The 8,496-nt window shown below is 42.3% G+C and overlaps 1 long non-coding RNA gene across 2 annotated transcripts; it reads left to right on the top strand.

Moving 5' to 3' along the window:
* Window positions 1–1,764: 1,764 nt before the first annotated feature.
* Window positions 1,765–7,122, top strand: LOC140254355 (uncharacterized). Of its 2 annotated transcripts, XR_011904171.1 has the most exons (4): window positions 1,765–1,898; window positions 3,144–3,228; window positions 4,031–4,124; window positions 7,008–7,122. It is a non-coding gene; the product is annotated as an uncharacterized lncRNA (long non-coding RNA). The 2 variants fall into 2 exon arrangements; XR_011904170.1 differs by lacking the exon at window positions 7,008–7,122 and having other exon boundaries at window positions 4,031–4,429.
* The last annotated feature ends 1,374 nt before the right edge of the window (window positions 7,123–8,496 follow it).

The raw sequence follows: 8,496 nt of genomic DNA, 5'->3' as shown, positions 1-8,496 counted from the left end.
TGTGTTTGGAGGTAATATTGATATGTTATCTGGGCTCAGGAGGAGCTCTGGAAGAAAGAATTAGGTTTTTCTGCATGAAAGGTTGGATGTTATGTGTGAGAAAGGAGTCAGGTATGTGTAAGTTAATTGCAAGTTTGACCTATTAGGGTAGAGACTGGCGTCACAGAATGGTTGAGATTGTAAGGGACCTTTAGGATGGCGTCTTCTCCAGCATTTGTGCCTAGGTAGGAACAGTGAGGGAACACCAAGGAATTTTTCTTAATGCTCATAGGGGAATTCCTGCACTTTAGTTTGTCTAAACATGGTACACTTCATGCTGCTGGATGTCCTCCCTTGAGGTGGTGGTAACACATCTCCTGATACAGGGTGGGATAACACTGTCCTCCGTTGCTTCGAGGGTGTATTGCTGCTTGGTTCTCTTCCTATAATGAGAGGAGAATGGAGCCAGCCTAAATGAGTTGTGTTTTGGGTTGGGAATCTCAAATTAACTATGGGAGAGTATCACAACCTTCCTTTAATGCTCTTTTGGCTGTTTATCATTCTTCTTGCGGATCAATCTGGGAGGCAGCTGAGCTGCTGGAGTCTCCAAGAATGGATGGGTGCAATATTTTCAGTTATGAGTTCCACTGACTATGCTAAGGGGGTTGAAATCAAGTAGCTAGCTCTGCCTCAAGTTGCTGGGCCTGGGGTGTGACGGCAGGAATGCTACTGATGAGGTTTTGCAGCTTGGGACTTATTTATCTACTAGGCTTTGTCTGAAACAGAAACATTTATTTTTGCTTGAGACTACTCATGAGGACAAAGACTGACTTCTTTGGATCAGTTGGAGCAGGGCTGTTTTAATTGGCAAATGTGGAGAAAGTTTTGACTTATTTGTCTTGCCTGTCTAATTTGTACCTTGGGTTTCCAGCTGTTTCAGCTCAAGTTTTTTTTTTTTTACCTTCTTTGTAGGACTGTGTTTATTAATGGCAGTACGGGGGTTTATTTTTCCTACTACAGTTACTAACTAGCTTTTGTTTGGGATTTATTTTTACCTTTTTAAAGACCAGCTGGCAGCTCACATACTATTGAGATTTGAAGCTTCTGATATCAGTTGTATGAGGGAAAGGAGAGGTGTTAAGAACTTCCAGTTGGTGGATTCTTAATGTTGTGTCATAGTTAACGAAGTAGTTAGCTTTGAGGGTTCTTTTCCTGCAGAGATACTGATCTGTGAAGATTATTTGCCGGACTTTTGTGGATCCAGGTGGCTATTCCAGAGTAATGTTATCTCAGTAGCTTCCAGCAGTTTGTCTTCAAGTGGGAGTTCACTTACTCTCCTTTTAGCTGACATTACTGGCTTTGAAGCTATATCTAGGAAGTGGTCCGCTTGAAACACAGAATGTATTCTCTCTTCAGTAAGAGCAACCCATTTTGCAGTGCTGTCTGCAGTGCAGTCCTGCAAGTTATTGAATTATGCAGGCTGTTAATTTCTGCTGTAGGGCAGCCTCTGTGAAGAGCAGAACTAGGAACCTACCATACAGCGTCACCTTTTGGAGGTGAAAAGGTATGGCAGCCTGAAAATACAGGATCTCTTCAAAGGTAAAACAAGGGTAGGGATGTTTATGCAGGCTCCTCCGTGATCGTGTTCTGCTGTTACTGTGAGGGAGCTCATTTCGGTCTTAGGTACTTTAAAATGTCAGTGTTTGCTGGAACTGCTTTATGTACGTATGCTTTCATATACTGTGTGTTGTGAATGATCTGATTGAGTTATTTTTATCTTGTTCAGTTTTCACAGTGAAAGAAAGGATACAGAGTCTGATGGATTTTAGTCTTTTGGTGGCTCATCCAGAGACCTTTAGAAAGAAGTTACAGGAAGTCCCAGCTGATGTGGGTGGATGTAGAACCGAGCTGTACACCAGGTACACTTTTATTTTGTTGGTTTTTTTTTTTTTTTGCTGGCACAGTCACTTACTCTAATTGAGCAGGTATGAAGCTTCTGAGGAGGGTTTTAGCTGTTATGTGGCTCAGTCTGGTTCCTTATTCTATGTAGTTTGCGATAGCCTAAAGCAATGTGTAATCCCTCATTCCTTTGTGCTTCTTGAGGTGTATTTTTTTAGCAGGCCTACTTCACTTAGCTCTGATGTCTGAGTAGGGTTATTTTGTGGTTCTTGTCTCACTGAAGGTCTTGTTTTGTGTGGGAGGGTACGTTTGGCTGTTTGAAGATGTTTCTGCAGTTTTAGGTTCCTTTCACTGGTGCATTTGATGTTGGAAATGAGCTGGTTTCTTTCATCTTTAAACTTCCTAATTGGGATTTATTCCACAAACCCATTGTTTTTTTCCCAGAATATACTGTGAGACTTTTCTTTTAGGTCCCTTTAAGATGTATATTTGGGTTGTCATGCTGTTTTCTGGGTATTTTTGGTGTAGAATAAAAGCTTGAAAATGTTTGTTAAGCAGGTGGCTTTAATGCTTTTCAAATGGCTGGACATCTGCCACTGCTTTGTATGAGCAGAGAAATGGTGAAATGTTATTAGTAATACTAGAAAGCATGAGCTTTTGCTCTGTTTAGACATAGCCAGGATAAAAGCATATTCTATATAACTGAGGAAGTTGGAGCACTGCTGAGGGACAGGGGCAGTGGGCAGTTCAGTGTTTCTTGTAGTCCTGAGTGAATCTGAGTTATTCAGCTGTACAACATTACCTCCATCTAGCTGGTATGGAAGTCAAACTCTCGCACTGGTTGTCCAGAGTGAGGGTGTTAACCAGTGCTGTACTATGCTGTGTGAAGGTCTCTTACTGGAAGGCTGTGGATTAGAGGTCAGAATGGAATGTGAATTGAGACCCTTGGTTTCTGGTTGCAGTGACATTTTTTTTCTTCATTGAATATTGCAGTTGAGAACATCCAATGTATGTATTAGAGTTAGTAGGTACGCTCCTTATTGTATATACTTTTAATTACACCAGAGGAACTTGGAGTTAGTGGGAATAGGCGAGTGAGAGTAGTCAATAGTAAGTAACACCTGTCTTGACTTCCTTTGTATTTCTTGACTTTGGTCATAGGTGTGTACTGTGTTCTGATTTCTTTGCACCTGCATAGAATAATTGAGAGCTCCTTCAAACTGCTTTCTGTTAAATTAAAATACCTATCCTTTGTCTTCCTCCAGGCCATGGATCCATTTATTAGATACCGCTGATAAAATTCCAGCTCCACTGAGGCCCGTAGTAAATATTTTTTTCCTTTCAGTGAAGGTATGATTTTTTTTGCCTTGGTTTCATCATAAATTGGTGAAGCGTTACAAAACACCATGTGCCAAAATGCGTGCCCTGAATGCCAGTTCTTTCTTTGCCGGGTGCTGACTCTTCAAACAAGGACAGTTAATTGTGCATGACACCTCCATAGAAAAGAAAGCTTTCTGTAATGCATGGTTATCTATTTAAAGTAGTACTGTCCATCACTACTAACTTGGCCTAGATAAAAACTACACATTGTGAATCAGAGTCTAAAATCAATACCAGCTCTGATGGGTACTGACTTATTTGGGTATTGAATGCTGCTATGGTCCCACAGACAGGAAGTGCTAGAGGAAACATGGAGCTGATTCGAAGGGTTTTGGTATGATATGTGAACTATGTGTAGTTGCTTCTTAGATGATCGGTATAAGACTGGTGTTTTTCCTTTCAAGTGTAATGCAGTTGTCCAAAATTACTAACATTCTTCTGGGTCCGTCCACAAGAAGTTGCTTTCTGTGAAGGACTCGGCTCATTGACTGTACTGGACATCTCTATATGGGAGCGGTTGTTTCATTGACTAGATTAAAGGAGTACAGTGACTTCTTAGAGGAGGGAGGCAGTCTGAAGGTGCAGTTCTCCGTGCAGCCAAAAGATGGTAGTACAATTTGTATTCCGAGCAGCCCAGCCACACAGTAATTGCTGTGCATCCTCTCAGCGGATCAGCTTAGTGAGATCAGAAACCTCGGTAGCCTGGAATCCCCAGTTAGCTGGCAAAAGAGTTTAGGATACTTTATCTAAGTGTTGTTATGTTCCTTCTTAGGCAACTTACTGGTGGTAGTGACATGTCTAACACCCCCACACCCTATTATGTGATGAGGAAGCAGCAAGTGACCGCCCATTGAAGATTTGCATAGGTGAGTGGAAATGGATCAGACTTCATGCTGAGCTGACCAAATGTTTATTAACTTGTTCTAAAAGTCATGTAAGCATGCCCTCTAATGCTGTGCTTAAGCTGATGATTCATGCTGTGACAACTGATACGGCATGAGAATTTGTTATGTTTCTTTTTTATGTCTTTGTTGAATTGCAGCTTCATTTCTATACCATGCTCTGCTGTAGCATTAATGTCTCAAGTTATCCATCGTACTGTCTCTGTACTATATGCTATTTGAAGTTCAAGGTATTATGTAGGAAAATGCCTCTACTGCTTGAGTATAGGTATCAGCTTAACTCTTTAGAACCTGATCACGGTTTCTTTCTATTTAGTTGTTTTTCTTTGGAGTGTGCTGTCTTACCTATGACACTACACGGTTGCTTCAGTAAGACAGTGTATAATTATTTTGCTGTTTGGATATAGGATTTCTTCAGAAGAGGAAGAAAAACTCTCATTCAGTTTTTATTTTAAATAGAAAGAGGTAGTTTGTAATGTGCTGTGGTTGTTGTCTTTGTAATATTGGTTCTCTGGATAGCACGTGAGAGCTCCCAGGTAGATAAATCTTTTGCAGGGGGGCTGGGCTTAGAGTATGTTCCAGCCACTTGAGTCAGCTACCGCTTTTTCTGTGAGCCCCTGGACTTGTTTTTCCATTAGCTGCTTGGGGAAGAGATATGTCAATCGACTCCTGTCTTCAGGCAGTGTGAGTTGTTCTTGTCCATGAGACAGGATTGTGAAGGCTGTGTGGTTTAGAGAAATGCTTCCTGCTTCTGTGGTCCATCAACAGTGAATGCCCCTTTGTGTAGTGCATGAGGATCTTAGGTAAGCTGTTGGGAAATAGTCTGTAGACAGGAGGATTTCTCTTGTTTGTCTTTAGAGTATGTCAGAGGAGAGAAATCTGTGCCCTTGTTTTAATGCATGTTATGTTAATAGAAGTTGAGATCGACAGGTCTGAAGAGAGCTATCTTCTGAGTCACAGCTATCACCTCCAAGGTAGAGCTGTCCTCAGTTTACTGTCTTTGTTTCAACTGGGCTGTAATTGCTTTATTCAGAGTGTGTGGGATATTGATTTAATTTTTTCTCTAGTTGATAACTATGATATCATTTAATTAATATTTTTATTATTGAAGCTGTTGTAAAGCATTGTTGTACAGAGTTGAGACTGTTCTCAGCAAAGTGTGCAAGGAGCCGGGAGGTAGCAGAGTTAGGAGAGTGGCCTGAATCTGACCTAAGGGGGTTGGGTGTTCATCTGTCTTCTGCTCCGGGTTTAGCTGGAGCATTGGTCAGGAGGTGGTGAGCAATTACTTGTGCATCACCAGTTGTTTATATCCATTTATGTATATAAGCTTATAATTCATATCCTTTTCTCTATTTTAGTAAATAGGCTTATATCAACCTATGTGTCGTTATATAATTTCCCCCCAATTCTCCCCCCGTGCCACTGTAGTTAGTGACTGTGTGGTGCATTCCCACCTGTGAGGTTAAACCTCAGCACTTGCCCAGCAATTTTCTTCCATCTGAAGTTGCTCATTATTGTGTAAATGGCTTGTTCTGATGTTTAACTACTTGTGATTTCTCTTGCCTGTTAAGAGCCTACTCACTGTGTGGCTGGCAGGGAGGCACAGTGTCAACCTGTTTCACAGGGCTCACTAACCATCTATAACTGTGACCTCTGCTTTGTGTCTTTCCCAGCCGTGTACTTCACAGAATCACAGAATTGTAGGGGTTGGAAGGAACCAGGTTGCACAGGTAGGAGTCCAAGTGGGACTTGAATATCTCCAGAGAAGGAGACTCCACAACCCCCTTGGGCAGCCTGTTCCAGTGCACTGTCACACTCACTGTAAAGAAGTTCTTGCGCACATTTGTGTGGATCTTCCTATGTTCCATAGTATGTTCATTTCCCCTTGTCATGTCTCCACACACCACTGAAGAGAACTGGCCTTGCTGCTATGGCCCCCACACCTCAGATATTTATAAACCTGAATTAGATCCCCTCTCAGTTGTCTTTTCTCAAGGCTAAACAGTCTGTTTTCTTAGCCTTTCTTCATAGGGGAGATGCTCCAGTCCCTTCACCATCTTTGTGGCCCTCTGCTGGATTTTTTCCTAGAGGTCCCTGTATTTTTTTGTACTAGGGAGCCCAGAACTGGACACAGTTCTGCAGATGAGTCCTTACTTGGGCTGAGTAAAGGATCACCTTGTTCAGCTTGTTCAGTTGATGACTAAAAAGGGGAGACCTTGCCAGCCCACACAGCCACAGTATTGGGGCCCTCATCTTCCTGTCTCCTAGATAGGCTCCGATATGTTCGCTTGCCCTGCCATGGTTGCGGATAGGTTTGTTTCCTTTGAGCTGAGGGCAAACTGTGTGGACAGCATTTTGCCTTTTCTGGTTTTGCTCTGTTGCACACCTTGCCTCACTGACTCCCATAGCTTCTTTCTGACACTTGAGGTTTTATGTGGCACCGTTATCTAATGTGGAGTGAGCGGCACCGAGGCTGTTATCTCTGTTTTGAGCAGAGGAGATGTACTGAAATTCCTGTTGCTGGAAAAATAAACTGATTCAAATCCTCTCAGCTTTAGTATGTAGTTTTGATTGCTGCACTGTTCAATAACATCACCGGAATGCCCTCCTTCCTCCTCACTTCCCTCTTAGTAACACTTTATCTGGGGGAAAACCGACTGTCTGTGGTTTCCACAGTAACTGCTCCCAGGTGATATGGGTACCTCCAGGGGAAATGAAGTGGTTAGTAATAAGAGGCATACACAGCTGTTGCAGAAACTCTGTAGGTAAGGTAAGGACATAATTCCTTCTGGGGAGGGCTGTTCTTAACTAATTTGTCAGTTAATATTATGTTCTTTTGGGTTACAGGCACGTGTTGCTTGGCCAAAAGTGTAATTGTTGTTCAGGATGTTTTGACAAGGAATCAACTCAAGTCCTCAGATTTGTTAGCTGATGGAAGAGGATGCCAGTTCTGCAGTGTCACTGAAAGCAGGTACGGGTTTGCATTTCTGAAATCCTTTTGAGTGTTATTTAACTAATGGTGTTAATTTTATTTTCAAGAGCAACACGACATTTCAATGAATGTGGCCGTAGCTACACCTTGACATGCTGACTTCATCATGTCTATCCTGTCTTCTCTCTGCTCTATGGGATATGCAGGCTGTTGAGGTTATTAAATCTGGCAGGTGTGTTGTGCGCACGTAGGAAGCAAGTAGATCCCAGCATATAGGGAATGAGTAGCTTTTGCTTCTAGGAGGCTTAAAAGACAGACTAAAAAGCTTTCTCCTTAGTGTCTTAACCAGTTGCTGGAACAGTGCAGTTGACCTGCAGAACAATGCTCTGACTAACAAGAGTCAGAATGGAAGGTAGTTCATTTAAGGTATATACACCTGAATGACGTGGAGTTTCCACTACACTACCCCAGCTGTGCAACTAGTGTCCCTCAAGCAGTCATATTTATACCATGCAAAATGCACACTCATGATTACCCAAAGTAGGTATTGCTAAACCATTCTACACAGTGGGTTGTCCTATGCTGACTAATACCTTGAATGTTTTCTTGCTTTTCACTCCTTCTTGGACACAATGTATAGTCGAGTCAGTTTGAACGAGTTTTCTTTTACGGTGATTGGTCCAGTTTCTTATCTGAAGGTTTCAGATCTGCAATTCCAGAAGCTTATTCCTTTGAAATGTGCTATGGATAAGCCAAAGCCTTGCCCCCCTTCTATAAAATTCCTCCCAATTCAAGCGAGGGCCTCCTCCAGCTGTACGGGGATCGTCCTAGGGTTTCTACCTTTATTCACATGAGTAATAGAAATTTAGTAGCTTATGTAAGTACTCTCTGCCTGTGTGGTGTTTTCAGATTGCTGATCAGGCTTTCTGTGTTGGTTTTCCTCTCAGAAAAGCAGAGCAATGGAAGCTGAAGCCGTTCTGGAAGTGAATGCTCCTCTACAGTATTGCTTTGGCTCTCAGTGGAGGAGCTGCTGAGAGGAAGGGGTGTGAGAAAGTGTTCTAGAATGCATTTCTTGCTGCTGTGTAACATTGTTTGGCCATGTTTGCTCGCTACTTTGTGAGGGGAGAAGCTGAGCAAATGCAGCAGGTGCTTCTGGGTAGGTGGTTTTCAGCTTATGTTAGATAGGCAGAGAGGAAAACCTTTGGCACTAACAACCTGCTTGTGAACACGCACTGGAGAACTGTCATGGTGTTTTTCACTTTGAACCTTTAAAGCTTTAAAGCTTCATAAATGCTCAACTGGACTTCTTATGAAGTGTCTCAGCAGTGCCTTATTGCCAGTGTAAACAAACCATGGTCAAGAGGGGCAGCTGTAAGTCTGGATCTGACTTGCTGAGAACAAGGA

This window comes from Excalfactoria chinensis, chromosome 6 (assembly GCF_039878825.1).
Source record: "Excalfactoria chinensis isolate bCotChi1 chromosome 6, bCotChi1.hap2, whole genome shotgun sequence".
NCBI classification, from domain to species: Eukaryota; Metazoa; Chordata; class Aves; order Galliformes; family Phasianidae; genus Excalfactoria; species Excalfactoria chinensis.
This window is presented reverse-complemented; position numbering and strand designations above follow the sequence as displayed.